The following is a 21,983-nucleotide window of genomic DNA, read 5'->3' as shown; positions in this document are numbered from 1 at the left end:
TTACTTTTTTAAAACAAAATTTGCGTATTTTGCTTTATTGTATTTTAAGCAATAAAAATTCTTTTTCATTTGAAATACCACCCCAAAAGAATCGATAGTTAACGAATACATCGATGGCATTTCAAAATATTATCGATAATATTGGATGTGCTAACTATCGATGTTTAAGTAACATTACCAACAAAACACACTAAGCCCAAGAATCACAGAATTACCAGCAAACATTGGAAGTAATAGTCTAAAAGGAAACCTTTGTCAGTGTCTAAATGAAATTCTCACAAAATTTAACAGTCTGAAGTATTAATGCCACAGCCTTTAAATTTATTCCAAAAATTTACACCAACATGCAGTGGTGAATACATATGGGGGTCCTGAGAACCAAGGGTGTCGACGGCATGAAATACGATTTACCCATATCTCTATTGCAGAACCCTGCGATCTGAAATGTCCGATAAGAAATGACGTCACGGCTATTAAGATTTTCTAGCCCTGCAACTTTATCGACTTTCGGTTGGTGGTACGTGGACCGAAAGTCGATTAAGATGCAGGGCTAGAAAGTTTTAATAACCGGGACGTCATTGCTTATCGGACATTTCAGATCACAGAGGTCTATAATAGAAATATGGATAAAAGTATAACATTTCGTCGATGTCCTTGGTTCTCAGGACCAGGAATCATAGAAAAATTAATGAATCTGAATTTGGTGAAAGTTGTTGAGAACCGTAAAAAAAATTAAACTTGTGAGTGATCTCACTCATTATTATAGAAATTAAATAAATTATTTTCTTTCCTTTATCCTTACAAAAAAAACCACAACTGTCTGGCGAAAACTGCGATCGTAATGGTGATGCTATGACATATTGAAAAGAACTGTTTTTATTCCAACAATGGACCATATTACGACTAACAGGAGAGAACGTTTTACTGAAGAAAATACTTATCATTTAAAATTCAACATACTTTTGACCTCACAACTACTGAAACATGACGGTAACGATCTGGCACATAAATTGAATGAGTGCTTAACTGAACTACCGTTCTTTGAAGAAGAATCACTCTTTGTGATTAAAAAGAGACGAAAGGTGTAAAGTAATAAAATAAAAATTATTTGTGACTTTTTCTTTGTTATCAGTGTAATGTAATAGAATGAACATGAGTCGTGACTCATACAAAAAAGAAACACACGTTAATGCAATGGCTCAGCATAAAAGAGAAATAACTAATGTACGAATATTATTAACAGTGTAATTTTTTGTTTAATTTAGCCCGATGTGTATGAGCACTCAGTAAGCTAGCTCAGTTCTCAGGGTAGATAAGTAATCGTCGATAATTAATTGTCTTTTTCTTATTAACCCAACACTACAGGCTCGTGAGAAGTCGTATGCTTATTGCATCAGAGAATATTTGCAAAGTCTGCTCGATGTACACTACTGCAATACGTAACTTAACATCGTGGTTTCGTCTCGATTCCCCAATATAATATAACAAGAGTGGAATGGGAATCCTGTGACCAGGTCTTTTCTGCCTGGGATGCTATCACGTTATACAAAGAAAATCTGAAAATAAAATTGTTAAATTATTAGTAACTGCCTCCGGTCTCGTGGGATCTGAAATAAAGTTAATTGTCCTAACCGACAGCACGTCTCGTAGTTGAGGTAAAAACAAATTTTAAAGATTTTTCTAAGATGGTGCCTAAAAATTAAAATTTTTTGTTAAGGCCCATATCTACTTAAGGCTGTCCAGTTATCAGACTAACAATATATTGACCACATACACAAAATTCTTTTAACAAAATAACCATTATCTTTTTCGGGTTTTAAGTGCAACTTACATTATCAGCTTGTACAGCAAGGTGAGCTTTACACAAGAACGTCCACTTCGGTCCGAATCCATCAGATAAGACAAGGGAAAGACAAAGGAAAGATAGTTTATGCATATAAGCGCAAGAGTCCATGGAATAACATGTCCATTGAAATTCTATCTCTTCTTCTTTGGCGTACTTGCCGATTATTTATAAAATTTATCGTAATATTTAGTTAACATTTTTTAAAACCTAAGTCCACCCAGGAAAAACAGTACAATGCAAAAGATTCTTCAATACAAGTAAACGAGCATAAACATCCTTAATGATTGTGATGCAGTCGTTGTCTGTTTGTCCTAGAAGTGACTATACTAACTTGCACACGCTGTACAAAATATCTGCTTATCTGCCTGTTTATCAACATTGCGGCATGCAAAAACGTGGCCGAGGTCGACAATGAAGGAGGATCGACTTATGGCTTAGCTCTTTTGAACACTCACCCTGACATCGATTGTCCTAATGACACTGTAATGATCTAATTTGCCAGGAAGAACAGGAGCATAGAATTCACCATTTAAGGAAGAGAATCACAACTGTAACTTTTTATATAATAAGATGGCATTGTTTTGCATGTTTGTATAATCAGTTTAAATAAAACCTTCTTGAACTTTGGATGTGAGTTGATTATTTTTTATAACGGTACAAGTAAGGGTAAGTCAAGATATTTTTAGTGTCCCCTCCTTGAGGTTTTTCTGTAGCCGCCACTGCCACCATGTCACAAATTTTGAAAACGTCTGGGAAAGTAAACTGCACATGCACCATTAGCCATGCACTTCATCCACACTCGGCCCAAGCTGTTGTGGTCTTCATTCTGAAGATTAATCTGATTCATCTCTGCACATAAGATTGTATTGTCTCTCCATGAATACTGTAAAAACTTGAAACTTACTTCAGTCAGTGCTTGGACCCTGCCCCCTCCCAAGCCACGGACGAACCTGCTACCATTACCAAATTAACTACTGTCTGATGCCTGAGAATTTGTCCTGCCAACCAGTCTTTTTACAGCCGTTGTGCCATAAAGCTCTTTTACTTCATCGATTCCGTACCCCTTCATTTACGTGGTCTAGGAAAAGAGTCTTTACCAATTAATCAAAACGACTGGGCCACGGGTTCTGTCTCATCCAGTGTTTAAAGTTCGAATAAAAACCATCAGTGATGGTAGCCGAAGACATCCGTTACAAATAGTCACCCATGTTCTGCCAACAGCGTTGTCGAAACGGTGGAGGAGCGGAGTGTTGGAAATTGCCCCAAAAATGCGGAAGAACTGACAACGGTTAGCGTCATGAGGATGCAGAAGGCAATGGAAACCAGTGCGTTAAAGACACACAGTGAGCATGCACATACCATGTGGCCGGTACTGGGAAAAGTATCATGATGAACTCTCTCTGGCAAAAAATCGGCGTAAGTCCAGCAGAAGTGGATGTGGGAGGGGAGGAGACGCAGCTACGAGAAAAACGAGGAAAGGCCAACTAAAAGGATAGCATTCTGCAGGAGACTGAGCGTCGAAAGGCAGAAATTTGAATGTGGCTGAGAAGATAGAAAATGTGTAAAGAAATGCAAAGTCTCAATCTAGAGGGTCCGTGAAGTAAAATGGAATCAAGATAAAGGTTTCTGGTCGCAAATTTAGTAATTATGAACGGCAGACTGAAGCTTTAGAGAATCGCCCTGAAGAATTATTGGTAAAAAGTATGATATTGTAGAGCTAAGAATAGGGTAATAACAGCAGGAACAGATAATAATATAACAAGGTAGGATTTATCGTGAATAGCAAGGTAGAGCTGAGGCAGAATTACTGTGGGCGGTTCAGTAACAGAGTTGTTCTCATGATAACCAATTTAGAGAGATCCTCTTCAGCTGTAATTACTTATTCAAACCACGACCGGCTTCACGATTTTAAAATCCCATCTTCAGGTGTATAAAATTATTGTATTTCGTAATACATGGCATACGGTCGAGCCAATGAGCGCAAGAGCTCCAATAACTGCATGTTGGCGGAAACTGCACGCCGCCGGGTAGCCGCCTGGTAGGTAGTACAATATAAGTAGATGACTCTAAATTAATTGTCATACCTCTCAGTTGCGGATGTCCTACGTACCAAATCTTGAGGGTTGTTCTCATTAAAAACGACAGTAAACAATAATAATACAGGTATACATACTGATATCACAACCAGAAAATGAAGACATACATAAACAAGAAGATATTGAAAGGATAATTCTGTATGTAAATGAAGGTGATAAGCTGATAATCGCAAGGATTTGGAACGCAGTGGAACGGAAAGATTTAGAAGACAAAGTTAAAGAACAATATATGCTTGCCAGTGGGAATGAAATAGGAGAAAGACAAATAGAATTCTGCAGTAAACTTCAAACAGCTAACAACGAACATGCTGTAAAAAAAAAGAACAAATATCAGAAGAGGAGGAGGTGTACGTGGAAAAGACTCGGATACACGGGAATATTCCAGCTGAATTACGTCATGGTCAACAGAGATCCTGAAACCAAATATCAGACTATAAGGCGTAACCAAAGCAGCAGACGTAATCTCGGATCACAGTTTATGAATTTGAAGAATCAATGTGAAAAGAAGCGGGATACTGAAGAAGTAAGAAATGATGAGATGCGTTTGAAGTTCCCTGAGGCTGTAGAACTTCAATAACGCGACAGGGAATTTTGGGAAAGAGTGGTTCATCTGTGAAAGAGTCAGTTTAAAGGAAGACATCGAAGTAATTCTGAGGCTAGAGGCTAAATTTGTTACCAGTTGGTTCGAACACCACGCATAAATTAGGAGATGCTTCGGGAACTCAAATGAGAATCCATGGAGGGATCACCGTTTGGTAGCTTGCAGGGTATGTCTGTAGATGTGGATAAGGAATACCACAGTAGGGAGATCGGCTGATATGGGCTGGACATCTCTGAAGAGGGGAATTACAAAAAGACAAACATAGGTACATAGCTTAAAGGGTATGTCTGTAGATGTGGATAAGGAATACCACAGTAGGGAGATCGGCTGATACGGGCTGGACATCTCTGAAGAGGGGAATTACAAAAAGACAAACATAGGTACAAGAAAGGTAACTTCGAAGAAACCTTGGGCAACAGAAAAAAAAAAAAACATTTCAATTTCTTGAAACAAAATACAAACAAAAATTTTCAGCAAAAGACAAGAATTAGCTGTGTAAGTCACTTAGAAGCGAAATAAATCGGAAGTTTAGGGAAACCAGGAAGCTGCTGGAAAAATGTGAAGAAATCGGAATGAAACGAATGTAGGGAGGGCTGATTCAGGATATACGTCAGAACAATCTTCGGTGAAGTTAAAAGCAAATGTTTCATCTTTAACATTGCGATAAGAATTTCACTCATAAACACAGAGGAGAGTGAGGATAGGTAAAAGAGTACAATGAAGACCTTACGAGGCGGAAGGACCTTCCGAGAGGGAGGACTTGTCTAATAATGTGATACAAGAAGAAGTGGGAGTCCATATGGAAGACATAGGGGAACCAGTATTAGAGTCAGAGCTCAACGGTGCTTCGAAAGACTTGTGATCAAATAAAGCAAGAGGGAAGTTAACATTTCTTCGGAATTTCTAAAATCTTCTGGGGAAAATGGTAACCAAACGACAACTACTCAAGTAAAAGTATAGAATCAACGACACCAGACATACCATCAGACATCTGGAAAAATATGGTCTACGCACTTCGGAAGATAGCTAAGGCAGATAATTATTAGAACATCGCACAATCTGTTTAACGGCTCACAAAAACAAGTTGCTGACAAGAAAAAAAAACTGAATTTTTGGCTCTGAGTCATAGGTTTTCCGACTGATTTGATGAGACCCGTCACGAATTCCTATTCTGCGTCAGCCTCTTCATACCAGAACAGCACTTTCACCCTACGTATCGATTTTTTAAATGTATTCTAACCCCTGTCCTTGCCTACAGTTTTCACCTTATACAGACCGCCTAGCACCATGAAAATTATTCGCGGAAGTATTAATAAGTTTCCTACCATCCTCTCCATTCTCCTCATCAAAGATTTCGATATATTCCTGTCTTCACGTGTTCTTCGGAGAACTCCTCCTCACTCATCAGTCCATCTAATTTTCAAAATACTTTTATTGCACCACATCTCAAATAATTTGATCTCTTCCTTTTTGGTTTCCCCAGTCCATAATTCACTATCATACAATGCTGTGCTCCAAACGTACATTTTCGAAAATTTGTTCCTCGAATTAATTTTGACGTTTGATACAAGCACACTTCCTTTGATCAGTAACGTCCTCTTTGCTTGTGCTAGGCTGCTTTGTACATCATTATTGCTTCATGCTTCACGTGTCATTTTGCTTCCAGCGAAGCTGAATTCCTTAACTTCACCACTTCGTGGTCGCCAATTTTGGTGTTATGTTTTTTGCTTCTCTCATTTGTGGTACTTCTCATTATTTTCATCTTTCTTAGGTTTATTTTCAGTCTATATTCTGCATTCATTACACTGTTCATTGTATTCAAAATTTCCGTAATCTTTTTTTTCAATTTCTCTGAATATATGAATATAACGATGTCATTAGCTAAACTTATCAGTGGAATCCTTTCATCCTGAAATCTAATTCTATTTTTCAACCTTTCTTTTTTCATCATAGCTTCATAGGTGTACAAATAGAACAGTAGGGGTGAATGACATTCCCGTTGTAAACACTTTTTAAACCGACCACGTTTTTTATGGACTTCCATTCTCATAGTTCCCTTCAAGTCCTTGTGTATATCGCATATTAGTCATCTTTCGCTATTGCTTACTCCAGTTTTTCTCAGTATTTCGAAAATCTTTCACCATTTTACATTGTCGACCGGTTCCTCAAAGTCATTTCTTCTTCTCTTACTTTTCCTACAGTCGAATATCATCCCTTCATCACAGTTAAATTTTCCTCTCTCTCAACTATATGAACAATTTTTTATCTCATCATACATTCTTTTAACCTCTTCTTTATTTACGGAGCTAGTAATCGCATATACTTTTAGTACTGTGCTGGATCTTGTTTTTGTGTCTAGCATGGCGACGATGATGCATTCATTATGCTGTTGATATCACATTACCCATATTCTTATTTTCTTGCGCATTCTTGGACCTACTCCCGCATCATCAATATTTCATTTTATGTTGGTAACCCTGTACTTACCACGACAAAAATTATATTCTTCATACCACTTTACTAATTTCCATCATTTCTAACTTCCACCTATCCGAGGGCTTCAAAAACAAACAAAAAAGTTACCGAATCCGTAGAAGTGGATATCACATAAACATACGTATACGACATTCCAACATAAATAAATATAGAGAAATATAGTGATTGCTGACTCCTTATAAGACTATTTCACAATTGTGTATTTCATGAGAAATTGCTATGCCTTGTTAAACACTGACACGCATACATACAAACTCAAGGCAGGAATGATTATCAACATTAAATAAAGGGCTTATATTTAAAGTATCTCATGAATGCCGATCGCATTCGGTACAGCGAACGACACCATACGATGAAAATCAGAGACAAGACACAAACATCTGGAAATAATTTAGGTTAGTTGATCTCGTCTCCTTGTTTCAGGTAACATCAAGTACACTGTTGATGCAAGCCTTGTAAAGGAACATGTAGAGTGATTGATGTGTGAAGTGGAATATAAATAGGGCATTTAAAAAGTAAATTCGTCAGGCTACACCGAGAAACCCTAATTCAATGAGTGACTGAGAGCTTGTGAATGATTATCGCTGCGATGGTTGTGTGTTGTTGAAAATATAGAGCGGTGCTCGTCAAACTGCGGCCCGCAGGTCGCATATAGTATCCATCAAATATTCGTGCGGTCCCGCGGTCCTCAGCCGTAATTTATAATCACTTGCATCTATATCTAACATTGTTGTTGTTGTGGTGGTCTTCAGTCCTGAGAATGGTTTGATGCAGCTCTACATGCTACTCGATCCTGTGCAAGATTCTCCATCTCCCAGTACTTACTACAACCTACATCCTTCTGAATCTGCTTAGTGTATTCATCTCTTGGTCTCCCTCTACGATTTTTACCCTCCACGCTGCCCTCCAATCCTAAATTTGTGATCCCCTGATGGCTCAGAACATGTCCTACCAACCGGTCCTTTCTTCTTGTCAAGTAGCGCCACAAACTCCTCTTCTCCCCAATTCTCTTCAATACCTCCTCATTAGTTATGTGATCTACCCATCTAATTTTCAGCATTCTTCTGTAGCACCACATTTCGAAAACTTCTATTCTCTTCTTGTCCAAACTATTTATTGTCCATGTTTCACTTCCATACATGGCTACACTAAATACAAATACCTTCACAAACGATTTCCTGACACTTAAATCTATATTCAATGTTAACAAATTTCTCCTCTTCAGAAACGCTTTCCTTGCCATTGCCACTCTACATTTTATATCCTCTCTACTTCGACCATCATCAGTTATTTTGCTCCCCAAATAGCAAAACTCCTTTACTACTTTGTCTCATTTCCTAATCTAATTCCCTCAGCGTCACCCGACTTAATTCGGCTACATTCCATTATCTTCGTTTTGCTTTTTTTGATTTTCATCTTATATCCTCCTTTCAAGACACTATCCATTCCGTACAACTGCTCTTCCAAGTCCTTTGCTGTCTCTGACAGAATTACAATGTCATCGGCAAACCTCAAAGTTTTTATTTCTTCTCCATGGATTATAATTCCTACCCCGAATTTTTCTTTTGGTTCCTTCACTGCTCGCTCAATATAGATTGAATAACATCGGGGAGAGGCTACAACCCTGTCTCACTCCCTTCCCAACCACTTCTTCCCTTTTAAATCCCTCGACTCTTATAGCTGCCATCTGGTTTCTGTACAAATTGTAAATAGCTTTTCGCTCCCTGTATTTTACCCCTGCCACCTTCAGAGTTTGAAAGAGAGTATTCCAGTCAACATTTTCAAAAGCTTTCTTTAATTCTACAAATGCTAGAAACGTAGGTTTGCCTTTCCTTAATCTAGCTTCTAAGATAAGTCGTAGGGTTAGTATTGCCTCACCTGTTGGGACATTTTTACGGAATCCAAACTGATCTTCCCCGAGGTCGGCTTCTACTAGTTTTTCCATTCGTCTGTAAAGAATTCGCGTTAGTATTTTGCATCCGCGACTTATTAAACTGATAGTTCGGTAACTTTCACATCTGTCAACACCTGCTTTCTTTGGGATTGGAATTACTATATTCTTCTTGAAGTCTGAGGAAATTTCGCCTGTGTTATACATCTTACTCACCAGATGGTAGCGTTTTATTAGGCCTGGCTCTCCCAAGGCTGTCAGTAGTTCTAATGGAATGTTGTCTACTCCCGGAGCCTTGTTTCGAATTAGGTCTTTCAGTGCTCTGTCAAACTCTTCACGCAGTATCATATCTCCCATTTCATCTTCATCTACATCCTCTTCCATTTCCGCAATATTGTCCTCAAGACCATCGCCCCTGTATAGACCCTCCATATACTCCTTCCACCTTTCTGCTTCCCCTTCTTTGCTTAGAACTGGGTTTCCATCTGAGCTCTTGATATTCATGCAAGTGGTTCTCTTTTCTCCAAAGGTCTCTTTAATTTTTCTGTGGGCAGTGTCTAACTTGCCCCTTGTGAGAAAAGCCTCTACATCCTTACATTTGTCCCCGAGCCATCCATGCTTAGCCATTTTGCACTTCCTGACGAACTCGTTTTTGAGACGTTTGTATTCCTTTTTGCCTGCTTCATTTACTGCATTTTTATATATTCTACTTTCACCAATTAAATTCTATATTTCTTCTATTACCGAAGGAATTCTACTAGCCCTCGTCTTTTTGCTTACTTGATCCTCTGCTTCCTTCACTACTTCATCCCTCTTCTACTGTATTTCTTTCCCCCATTCCTGTCAATTGTTCCTTATGCTCTCCCTGAAACTCTGTACAACCTCTGGATTAGTCAGTTTATCCAGGTCCCGTCTCCTTAAATGCCCACCTTTTTGCAGTTTCTTCAGTTTTAATCTACAATTCATAACCAATAGATTGTGGTTAGAGTCCACATCTGCTCCTGGGAATGTCTTTCAATTTAAAACCTGGTTCCTAAATCTCTATCTTACCATTTTACAGGGTGTTACAAAAAGGAACGGCCAAACTTTCAGGAAACATTCCTCACACAGAAAGAAAGAAAACATGTTATGTGGACATGTGTCCGGAAGCGCTTACTTTCCATGTTAGAGCTCATTTTATTACTTCTCTTCAAATCACATTAATCATGCAATGGAAACACACAGCAACAGAAAGTACCAGCGTGACTTCCAACACATTGTTACAGTTACAGTTACACTTAGAAGATGCAACAAGTCCACTAAAGAGACAGCTTACACTACACTCGTTCGTCCTCTGTTAGAATATTGCTGCGCGGTGTGGGATCCTTACCAGGTGGGATTGACGGAGGACATTGAAAGGATGCAAAAAAGGGCAGCTCGTTTTGTATTATCACGTTATAGGGGAGAGAGTGTGGCAGATATGATACACGAGTTGGGATGGAAGTCATTAAAGCATAGACGTTTTTCGTCGCGGCGAGACCTTTTTACGAAATTTCAGTCACCAACTTTCTCTTCCGAATGCGAAAATATTTTGTTGAGCCCAACCTACATAGGTAGGAATGATCATCAAAATAAAATAAGAGAAATCAGAGCTCGAACAGAAAGGTTTAGGTGTTCGTTTTTCCCGCTCGCTGTTCGGGAGTGGAATAGTAGAGAGATAGTATGATTGTGGTTCGATGAACCCTCTGCCAAGTACTTAAATGTGAATTGCAGAGTAGTCATGTAGATGTAGATGTAAAAGTTCAAAATGTCCTCCATTAGCGAGGATACATGCATCCACCCTCCGTCGCACGGAATCCCTGATGAGCTGCAGCAGCCCTGGAGAATGGCGTATTGTATCACAGCCATCCACTATACGAGCACGAAGAATCTCTACATTTGGTACCGGAGTTGCGTGGACAAGAGCTTTCAAATGCCCCCATAAATGAAAATCAAGAAGGTTGAGGTCAGGAGAACGTGGAGGCCACGAAATTGGTCTGCCTCTACCAATCCATCGGTCACCGAATATTTTGTTGAGAAGCGTACGAACACTTCGACTGAAATGTGCAGGAGTTCCATCGTCCAAACATGTTGTCTCGTACTTGTAAAGGCACATGTTCTAGCAGCACAGGTAGAGTATCCCGTATGAAATCATCATAACGTGCTCCATTGAGCGTAAGTGGAAAAACAAACTAAAATAAGCTGTAACATGGAAATTAGGCGTTTCCGTACACATGTCCACATAACATCTTTTCTTTATTTGTGTGTGAGGAATGTTTCCTAAAAGTTTGGTCGCACCTTTTTGTAACACCCTGTATAATCTATCTGATACCTTCTTGTATCTCCAGGATTCTTCCATGTATACAACCTTCTTTTATGATTCTTTAACCAAGTTATGCTCTGTGCAAAATCCTATCAGTCGGCTTCTTCTTTCATTTCTTAACCCCAATCCATATTCACCTACTACGTTTCCTTCCCTCCATTTTCCTATTCTAGAATTCCAGTCACCCATGACTATTAGATTTTCGTCTCCCTTCACTATCTGAATAACTTATTTTATCTCATCATACATTTCACCAATTTCTTCATTATCTGCAGAGCTAGTTGACATATAAGATTGTACTACTGTAGTAGGCATGGGCTTCGTGTCTATCTTGGCCACAATAATGCGTTTACTATGCTGTTTGTAGTAGCTTACCCACACTCCTATTTTCCTATTCATTATTAAACTTACTCCTGCATTACCCCTATTAGAGTTTGTATTTATAACCCTGTATTCCCCTGACCAAAAGTCTTGTTCCTCTTGCCACCGAACTTCACTAATTCCCATTACGTCTAACTTTAACCTATCCATTTCCCTTTTTAGATTTTCTAACCTACCTGCCCGATTAAGGGATCTGACATTCCACGCTCCGATCCGTAGAACGACAGTTTTCTTTCTCCTGATAACGACGTCCTCTTGAGTAGTCCCCGCCCGGAGATCCGAGTGGGGGACTATTTTACCTCCGGAATATTTTACCCAAGAGGACGCTATCATCGTTTAATCATACAGTAAAGCTGTACATCTGTCTTCCTAGGTAAGCATTCTTAATTTTCAGATTGCAAATTTCTCTGACCCTGCACCTAAACTGGCGTGACCATAACTTATAATTTGGGAATTACAACTGACATAAAACCAAGTCTTAACACATACATACACATACATAAATACCTTATATACCCCCAAAAACCTAATTTACATGCATACTGTGCACTGATTTTTGACTTGATACCGTTCGCCAAATAACTGAGTTCTCCGACCTCCTCGCACCCAAATGTGCATCTAAACTATCTATTTATAAGTGCGCAGACAAAAGCCTTATGCGACGAAATAACAAACAAGCTACAATAAATTCTGAAATAAAACAATGAAAATTACCCCTCCAAATAATCTTATAATCTAAACACAGATACACTTAATTCTTAACCTAATTTCCCTTTCTCAGTGTACAGTCTTAATTCTGTCACATTCCTTAATCCTAGAAGTTTCCCTGAAACAGGGTATTTCAGTCGGTAGGCGTTAGGGTGTGGACATCCTGCTACTACAAATGGCCCATAGTACAGCTCAGACTCCTTTTTTATTTCTCCATGCACTTTGCTGCACTTTTCTTTCTTACATACTAGGACTTTGTCTCCTACTTTTTATTTAATCAATTGGACTGCCCATCATGCCGTTTTAATTTTTACACTATCTACAGGTGAGAGGTGGCATGAGCCTCCTCTCATATTTATATCTTACTTTGAGGTAATTCGATTTTCCTCTCTAATGGCATGCGGTGAAAAGTCGCTATTCCTTCACATGCGGGATCCCACGCAGCGTCTCTCGTCACCCGGGTGGTCCGGTGACAGGCGGGTTCTGCTGATCTTGAAAAGGTTAAGCCAACAGGTGTGAGGGAGTGGAGTGGATGCTTTCCAGACGCCGACATTGTCATAAGAGTGGCGGCGACATGCCCACAGGGGCCCGACGGAGTGGCTGGGCTAGAGATTCCGTTACTTTACAGAAACTTAATGAAAACAGCTCCTGGCGGGCTACCAGCGGGGCGTGGGAATGACTTGTGTTCCCAGGAAGTCTTGGTGGGCAAATTCCCAGGTTTTCTGCAAAATCATAACTGTGACTGGCTTGCTCAGGGAATAGCTCCGTGACGTAGCAAAATCGGCGCAGAAATTGGCGCCAAGTATCTCCATTGGTGGAATAGTAATGTGCCAGCAATAGAGGGGAATTTTCCGCCGGTTTTCGAGTTGCTGATTGGAACGTTTAACCACGACCACTATCGTGGTGGCGGGAATGTTCTGTGTTCAGCCTGTACGGGTGCTCTTGAGAGATTCGTCTCTCGCCTTTCGGTTGGGGTACGTTACAAGACTGAGCTCTCGCTGCTCTGGACAGCCTGCCTTCCGTTGGCTGTCTAATATACTTTCATTTAATTGTAACTGTTTGACGAAGTTGCTGAAGTTTCGACTTCAACGTAACTTTCCCAGTTCAGTTGGCAATTGAGCTTTCTGCGTACAAGTGGCCTATATTGTCCGTCTTGAGCAGTTTTGGCTAAAGTTGACTGTATCGGAGTTCCTGTATGACTTCGCTTGTTAAAATCAGTCACTGTACCGTCAGTGATTGTGTAGCGAGCCTTCTTCGTCTCCCTCAGAGGCGCATTTGTATTGGTAGGAAGTCTTTAGTCTGAAACAACCAGACCAGGATATTTTGTTTTGGGCTATACTCGCGACATTATCAGCACCACGACGGGACGTCGAAGCAACCAGCCATGGCATCTGGTACGCCAGATAGTGTCCTTGCAGTTAAGAAGACAGCTTGGTAATGTCTGTCCGCAGCACCGGCAGTGTAGGGAATTTTACTCTGTGATAATCAGAGTTCAGCAGAGCACACCTGTTCCCGTCTTTTCTTATGTGGTTCTGCCTTGGATGTTCATTGTCTGAGTTCTCACTACTGTAGCAGCAGTTAATGTTGTGTTGGCTGGTTGCTTCTTTTAAGATTTGAGTTGAAGGAAATTGACTCCACGTACAACTTGGTCATAAACGTCACAACCTAGTTTATGGACAACTTCACCTTCACAACATTTATTTGAGTATCCAATTTGACGTATTGTAAATGTTTCACGTGTTTTGTATATTATTTTGAGTTTACTCATAATAAATCAAATTGTTATTTTGGATAGAACTTTCATTCTGTGGATCGGTAAAGCAATCCTTTCATTTCTGACTACGTTAATGAAACTTTCCTTTATCAAATTAATTTATATTAAATTAAATTTTTGGAGGTACCAAACTCTTTTCTAGTCCACTTGCAGGGTCGATTACAGTTAGTTCGCGTTTCTTCTTAGTCCGCGTGCAACAGAAAAAGTTGGAGTTAGAAAGGGGAGGGTGGGGGGTCTTAGAGCATCATTTCCATATGAAGATTCTAGAGGAATTTAGTGTTAAATACACTGCTAGCCCCAGCACCTTGCATAAAATGGCGACTCTTAGCCTCGGATCCTTCCTGAGAATCACTGATAAGCAACAGTATTCTCAGTAGTAACATTCAATTTTTTTTCTCTTACTTCTTTAATGATTAATGCCCAAGTTCTTTTTCTTTTAGTTCCGCGATTGGTTTTTAAGTAGCGGCGCATGATTACAGTTTTTGTTTTCAGTGTATATATTTTTTTGTCACTTCATTGTTCTTTGTGTTTCTTTGATGTGGTGTCCGTACTAATCACACTTTGTCAGGTTTGTGTGCGGTTTTTGTACCACAACAAATCGTGCATGTAATTACGGCGTTGGAACGGCGTTGTTGAAATTTTATGTCTATGTCTAAAAATATAGGGAGGAGATTATTTTTATAGTGCATTTTAGATCAATTTGTTTTTCATGAATTATCACGAGAAGCAAGGCACGACTATTTGCGAGGGAAGCTAAAACAAAAGAGGATAGCATAATGGATAAGGGGCAGGTTACTGACAGGGATAGGTTAAGAGATGAGATGGGCACATTTTTAGCATGACAGAACGATAGGCATATTGATGAGGAAAGTGATTTGGAGGCGATCTTAGAGCAACGTCGCGGCCGTGATTATGATAGTGAGGTAGAGGATGAAACAGAGACAGGCACACAGGTCGAGACGGTAGCAGAAGTTTATAGCCAAACGAACGAGAGCAAACAGAGGCCAGCCCGGTCACGTCGGAGCTCTAGCGCCCAGGTGTCCAGAGTTACATCACCCATGAGTGACGAGGATCAAGAAGATGACATTAACCCAATACTGAGCTTCCTACGATCAATGAAAGAAGAAACTGACGAACAACGGAAGAAGGAGAAGGAAGAAGATGAGAAACAGCGTAAGAAGGAGAAGGAAGGAGCTGACGAACAGCGTAAGAATGACACTCAGGCAATAATTTCACATATAGGGGATATTCGTGGGGGATTACAAACAATGAAGAAAGAATGCAGAGAAGCAAAATAAATATCAATGGTAGCACAAAAAGTAGCAGGCCTAGCCAAAACGGCAGCAACAGAGGCAATGAAAACCGCAAAAGTAACTTCTCAACTCGCAGGGCGCTTATGACGTGTGACACAAGCCCACTCAAAATCCCTAGCGTTCTCAAAAACCCAAGGTAATATCGCGGTTACGAACATCACGAAACTAATGAAAGAAGTAGAGAGTCGGATAGCAAAACTAGAGCGAAACGGGCACACGAACACTGCGCGTTCGGATACCAATGATGGAGTACACAGAAGAGTGTGTCCGAGGAAAAGCGCGCCGTGCTCTGGCCCAGTGACAGAGTGCGGAACTAACAATGCATACACAGAAAGAGCGAGTAATAACTCAAATAATTGCAGCCCACTTAAAAGAGGGAATGCTGAATACCAGTTCCACTGTGATACAGAGATAGCACATCACAGTTATCAGCAATATAGATCAGGACAATCAGCAGACGTGCAAGTATCGGGAACGAGTGACAACACCAGTGCAAGGATCGAACAGGATTTTGATCACAATCACTTCCTGTCGATACTAAAATTCCAAAAGTTCAGAGATAATGGAGGGTCGATGCATCCCAAGAGCTGGGTGATGCAGTTTACAAATTCATTACCATCATCATGGCTAACCCTGGCAAAATTAGAATTCATGTGTGGACACATCGAAGGCGAAGCCGCGGAAAAGATGCGGGGTGTGGCAGCGACGTGTCAGACTTATCGGAATTTGTTGATGCGTTCCTGCGGATCTACTGGTCAAAGGAAACGCAAGACAGGATTAAAGAGGAAATAATATTTTGTCCTGAACTGGAAGTGTCCGGGCAAAGGAGCGCAACCAAATTTTTTGATGATTTACTCAAGAAGAATCAATTTTTAGGTAGTCCATATAGCAAGGGAGAAATCATCAAATTTTGTTTTTCCAAATTGCGAGTTAGGTACCAACAGACACTTGTCGGGAAGTGTGGATCTCACATAGAAGCATCCAAGAGTCTATTGCGAGAACTCGAAGTAGTCTTTGACAAACAAGACGCAAAGGACAGAAAGAAGGGGCAGAGTAACAAATACGAACGATCAGCAAGTGAGGACGGCAACATATGGCATAATCGCACTGGTCATTCAGGAAACCAGGGTTACGGAAATGAAGATTACGCTAACCATGGTTTTGGAAACCAGAGACACGGAAGCCAGAACGTCATGGAACTGTTGTCATGCTAGACAAGGAAGCGGGAACAAGAGGAGTAACGAACGGCAAAGCGACCGTAATTGGATAGAGTGAAATCAAGAACAACAGGAGAACTAGGAGATGAGATTAGAACAGCAAATCCCAATGCACGTCAGAGGAGGGGGAGTCAAACAAGGGATTGGCGCTAGTCCATAGGACTCCACTACATCTCTCACACAAAGAAGTCCATGGAATAATAGTAGTTTAAGTGGGGTATATAGTAGAATAGGCAAATATATGGACCTTTCTTCGGGGAACAGTAATCTTTTGCATTAATTGATTAAGATTGTTAAAGTATTGACACGCTGCGTTGTCTCACACAGGCCTAAGTCCTTACTGCTGCTATCCTTTTTGGTTTATGTTCGCGACTTACAAAGTCGATGGAGTACGAGGCACTACCATTCCACGAGCAATGTTTTTGTCCATTCCTGTCTGGTATCCATGTTGAGAGATAATGATGAGTGAGGAGGTGTCGCACAAACGGGCGCATACAAGAACGTGCTCCTAGAAGCGTTCTGGGAAGTCGTGATAGGCTCCATAGCGGCCACAACCAGTTCGTGAGACGTTCATACCAATGCTTGCAGGCACGCGTCAGTGCACAAGATTGTGGTATATTGCGTGATTTCGAGGATGAATATGGGCAGTACAGTTTTTACAGAGATGCGCCAGCATAGAGGTCTTGCAAGTCGGGGTGAACCTGTGAGCGTTTGACTCCAATGGTGCCCTAGACGGTAGAAATGCGGGCATAAAGCCTACTGTGCCAATGTGCTGGTTGGGGATTTAGCGTGCTGCTTGTGACTGTCACAGACGAATAACCAAGGAATTCTACTTGGAGATTCGTGACATACTGTGTAGCTGGCGTTCGGTGAGCGACTGAATCCTCAACAGGAACCAGTCCTGGCTTGGTCATAATACATTGCCTCTGGAAAGGTGCCCTTTGATCGCTAAAACAGAATCACGTAGAAAACGAAGTTGCAACTATACATTTATTGTCTTGTACAGCCATGCCTAACCCAGTCTCTGGAGTTTCAGTGAGGCGTAGTGAGAACTCGGAGGCCGTGTCGTACGGCGCGCACATCACTATCGTCGTCAATAGAGGCGAGCAACGAGGCACCTCAGCGCAACAGGAATTATGTAAGAGTATTGTATAAGGTAAAAAAATTGTACCATATACTAGGATAAGTTATACTTTAGGATTTAGCAATAACTAGTGTTTGTGAAAAATTGCAAATTGCCAGTCACAACAACCTCCATCAACGCATCACCAATATAAGAACCGTTCATAGTTTCACCATCACCTAAATTGTAGCTACAGCGTCGTGCAAATTCAGAGTCAACAGTACCATTAAATTCCGCTGCGTTTTGATTTAAATCTGAGCATAATACCTTTTCCTCTCCTACATGCTCCTGGGCCACATTAATTTCAGATCGAACATGAAATTCAGATCCACATTCATTTTCAAACGAACATTCAAGATCCACAGATCCATCCAAACTTTCGGGTTCAGCTCCACTAGTACAAAGATATGCACAGATTGCTTCCTCTGAAGTATCAATATCAGCACTTTCGTAACTTCAGCACATAAAACATCATTACTACATTCCTTCAATAATAATTCACTAATATCCACCAATACACACATAAATTCACCAACAGCTGACGAGACTAATGCTACGCCGCCCTTCTTAACCTCCTTAACAACTTTCGTCGTCACAATACCACCTGAAACATCATCACCTTCATCACTATAATCGTTACCGCTTGTTAGTACCTCTTTAGAATTTTCTATATCATCTAACTCCATCAAATTCAGCTCCATCTCAGTCTCCTTTCGGCACATCTAATCTTTCATTGTATTAACATTCCACACACTGATTCGTCTCACATTAAAACAAATCATTTATCCATAAATCGTCGTCATCGCCTTTATCGTCACCTTTAATTATCTTAGGATTACACCTTTTATGTACGATCCGATTTGAAACTTTACCTATTTGATTCTCATCTCTTACTAATTTCATTTCTATATTCTGACGCCTTTCTGCCGACTTATTGGCATCTATCACATTTCCGTTTACTCGCGTCCTATTCATCGCCGGTTTATTTCGCCATCTCCGAAACTGAGATGCGGCGAAACTGAGTTATCCGGTCTCCCATTATGCTGGTTCATTTCGCCAGGTGCCAGTCCCTCAAATCTACTTTCTTGGTGTCGGTCCCTATCACTAAAGTATCCGTTCCCATTACCCCTTTGAAATTTATCATAGGATGTGTTCCTGTTACCGTTTCCCTTGTCAAAACTGCTGTTTGCGTTCCAGATGTCTTTCATAATAGTTACTCGGAATGTAGTTATGATTTAATCTCTGAAAACTATTTGTTTGCTTACTTTGCTGTTTAAATTTCAACTCCCGTCCAAATTTTTCTACAAAGTCCAAACATTCGTGTACTGAGTTGCTAGGACTGTGCACTAGACCCCACTGCAAATTTTCCGGTGACAGCCTCTCCAACGTCGTAATTTCAGTAAGCGCTCCCAATGGATGTTTCACATGCATTAAACTAGCAAGTGCACGTTAACAAAATTCTCGCAACGACCAGTTCCCGTATCTAAATGTTGGCCCGTTCAGAAACTCATTTTGGAGTCGCGTTTGCTTCAGCTCACTCCAGAACTTTTTCCGGAGACTGCTTTCAAATATGTCGTAAGTAGTGAACGTATCACTTTGTATATTTGCCCACGATTGCTGCTCACCTTCCAAATGTCTTTTTATGAATTTTATCTTCTCCTCGTCGGACATTCCCCTTATAAAACCATCCCTGCATGCTGCTAGAAAATTTACTGGGTTATATTTCCCGTCGTCTCCAAAACACTTGACCGTTCTTGAGTTCATCCACGGAACACTGATCACTGTAGGGAGTTTGATGTGCGGCTAAAGAATTCAATTCGCTTTTTATTTCATTAATTTGCTTTTTAACTTCACCATTTTCAATTTTAATGCCAGATTCTACTTGTTCCTTTACTTCAGCTACTTCTTTCTCCTCTATATCTGTTCTAGTCGATCGCGGTGGCCGAGCGGTTCTAGGCACTTCAGTCTGGAACCGAGAGACCGCTACAGTCGCAGCTTCGAATCATGCCTCGGGCATGGATGTGTGTGATGTTCTTAGATTAGTTAGGTTTAAGTAGTCCTAAGTTTTAGGGGCTGATGACCTCAGATGTTAAGTCCCATAGTGGTCAGAGCCATTTGCACCATTTTGAATGTATTCGAACGGATAAGTTGCTAATAGCCTCTGCCACCTCAGCCATTAGAGCATGTTGCCTTCTCATACAACTTCTTATGTTGCCTCCCAGATTTGCCTGCAACTTCTCCACCTTACCACTGAAACTTTTCTCCGGTTGATGTGCCTTAGAGTCAAGTATCCCAAATTCATCACAAATTTTACCCATTTCATCCCGAATGGTTTTTAATTTTCCGTCTATCAATTCCACGACTCCACTAGCAATTTATTGAGGATTGAACCGAATCAGTTTTTAAATTTACGTCACTCATATCGGTTTTAACAGAATCAATTTTGGATCCCTATCCCCTTCTCATTTGCATTAATTGCGACATCATGTCTCCCCCAAATTCATCTTCCTTGTCTTATTTAGGACTATTTGCCTTTTTAAATTCACCACCGATCACGCTCTCCCGCTCCGACTTCGGGCTAGGCAGCCTACTAAAACTAACCGAGAGCTTAATATTAGCGACGTCTATTATTGGCGACTGAACTTCAGAATCATACACAATCTCGCTATCAGTGCAAGTACTTAGCTTTGACGTGGTGTTTTCTTCTGCCATGGTACTGCTGTCGATGTTGAAGCCGACACTGAAGGTCTCGTAGCCTCTGCTGTGGCACTGCAACCGCCGCTGCCAGTGAATCGCCGTTGAAGATGCTGCTGCTGGCTAGAACCACGTGCTTTCGATGTCGCCTCCTCTTCCACATTACTTTTTTATCACTGCTAACCACTGCTAAAACTCGGTGCACACAACTGTTGCAAAATTCGCAGCTCAGAGTGCCCATGCAAACTGCCTAAATTGCCACAGACTTGAGACCTATATCGGATAATGTTGTTAACTGTGTGAATTACAATTGTAATTTCACAACTATTAAAGATACCAAATATTCAGTCCTGAACCGATCTCGCCTTTAACTTTTCCGAGAGGTCCTTCCTATCCAAGTTCAGATAACAATTTTGGAAACACTTTGCAGAATTCAAATCCAATTATAAGACTTTCCAGAGTTTATATTTCGCAAGAAACACTTTCCAGAATCCAGTCCTGTTCACTTTGCAAGAATCTTATCATTTCCAAATTCCAATCCCGGAAGAGCTCCCAATTGCGAGCTAACATCCCAAAGATGTTCGTGCTGACATGCGGTTGCTCTTCGTTGAAATGCCTTGGCTCAAACTCGTCTAGCGGTTGAACCGCACGTCTCGCATTAGACGCCCTAAATTAGACACTTGTGACCCTTTGGTGAAATTGTCTTGCTGATGCAAGTTTGCGAAACTGTATGAAACATACAGCGTCAATATAACAACAGTAATAACAATATCAGGAGCTAAATTAACAGCCCGTAAATGATGTAGGCCACACAGTTGCGATTTGGTTAGAATAATGTTTATTCAGAAAGCAAACTAATAGCGAAAGTGGCCGTATTCAGAATTACGAAGTCCAATACCCCACCTCGTTAAATACGCGAAAAGTTAGAGTTCACTCCAGGCGCGCGGCTGCTCACCTCTCAGAGACTAAGTCCCGCAGTTCCACACAAGGCGAAATTTTCCAAGTCGTTTCACTCCCTAGCTACCTAAAGACCGACCGTCCGCTTTCGCGTCTCTACCCGCACTGTCCCCTTGCCCGTCCCCGGCCGCGCACCGGACGTCATAACTCGACTAACTAATGCAGTTCCCTTCCCTGAAGCCGTCCATCTGACTGGCTAGAGCTTGTTTTACATTATTTTACTTTTTAACATATTTAAATAATCAAGCCTCGACCACTTTCACGTTTTACGTAAAGTGACAATAGTATCCATTATATAACAAACGAATTCTTTCACATAAAACCAACAAAATTTCCTTCTTAACTTTGAATGTCACGGCCAGTAGCCTAGCACCAATGTGCTTTCTGATAAATAAATAAAGTTTTATTGGGACCACCATGAAAATTTATGAAGGATGGTAGATTAAAATTACTGTGGCTTCATTCCCTGAATTACTTCAGAATTAAATAGTTTTCATAGATTTTACCTTTTATGGATGATCTTAGGTCCGCCATATTTAACACTG

The sequence above is a fragment of the Schistocerca gregaria genome, chromosome 3 (assembly GCF_023897955.1).
Source record: "Schistocerca gregaria isolate iqSchGreg1 chromosome 3, iqSchGreg1.2, whole genome shotgun sequence".
Lineage (NCBI taxonomy): Eukaryota > Metazoa > Arthropoda > Insecta > Orthoptera > Acrididae > Schistocerca > Schistocerca gregaria.
This window is presented reverse-complemented; position numbering follows the sequence as displayed.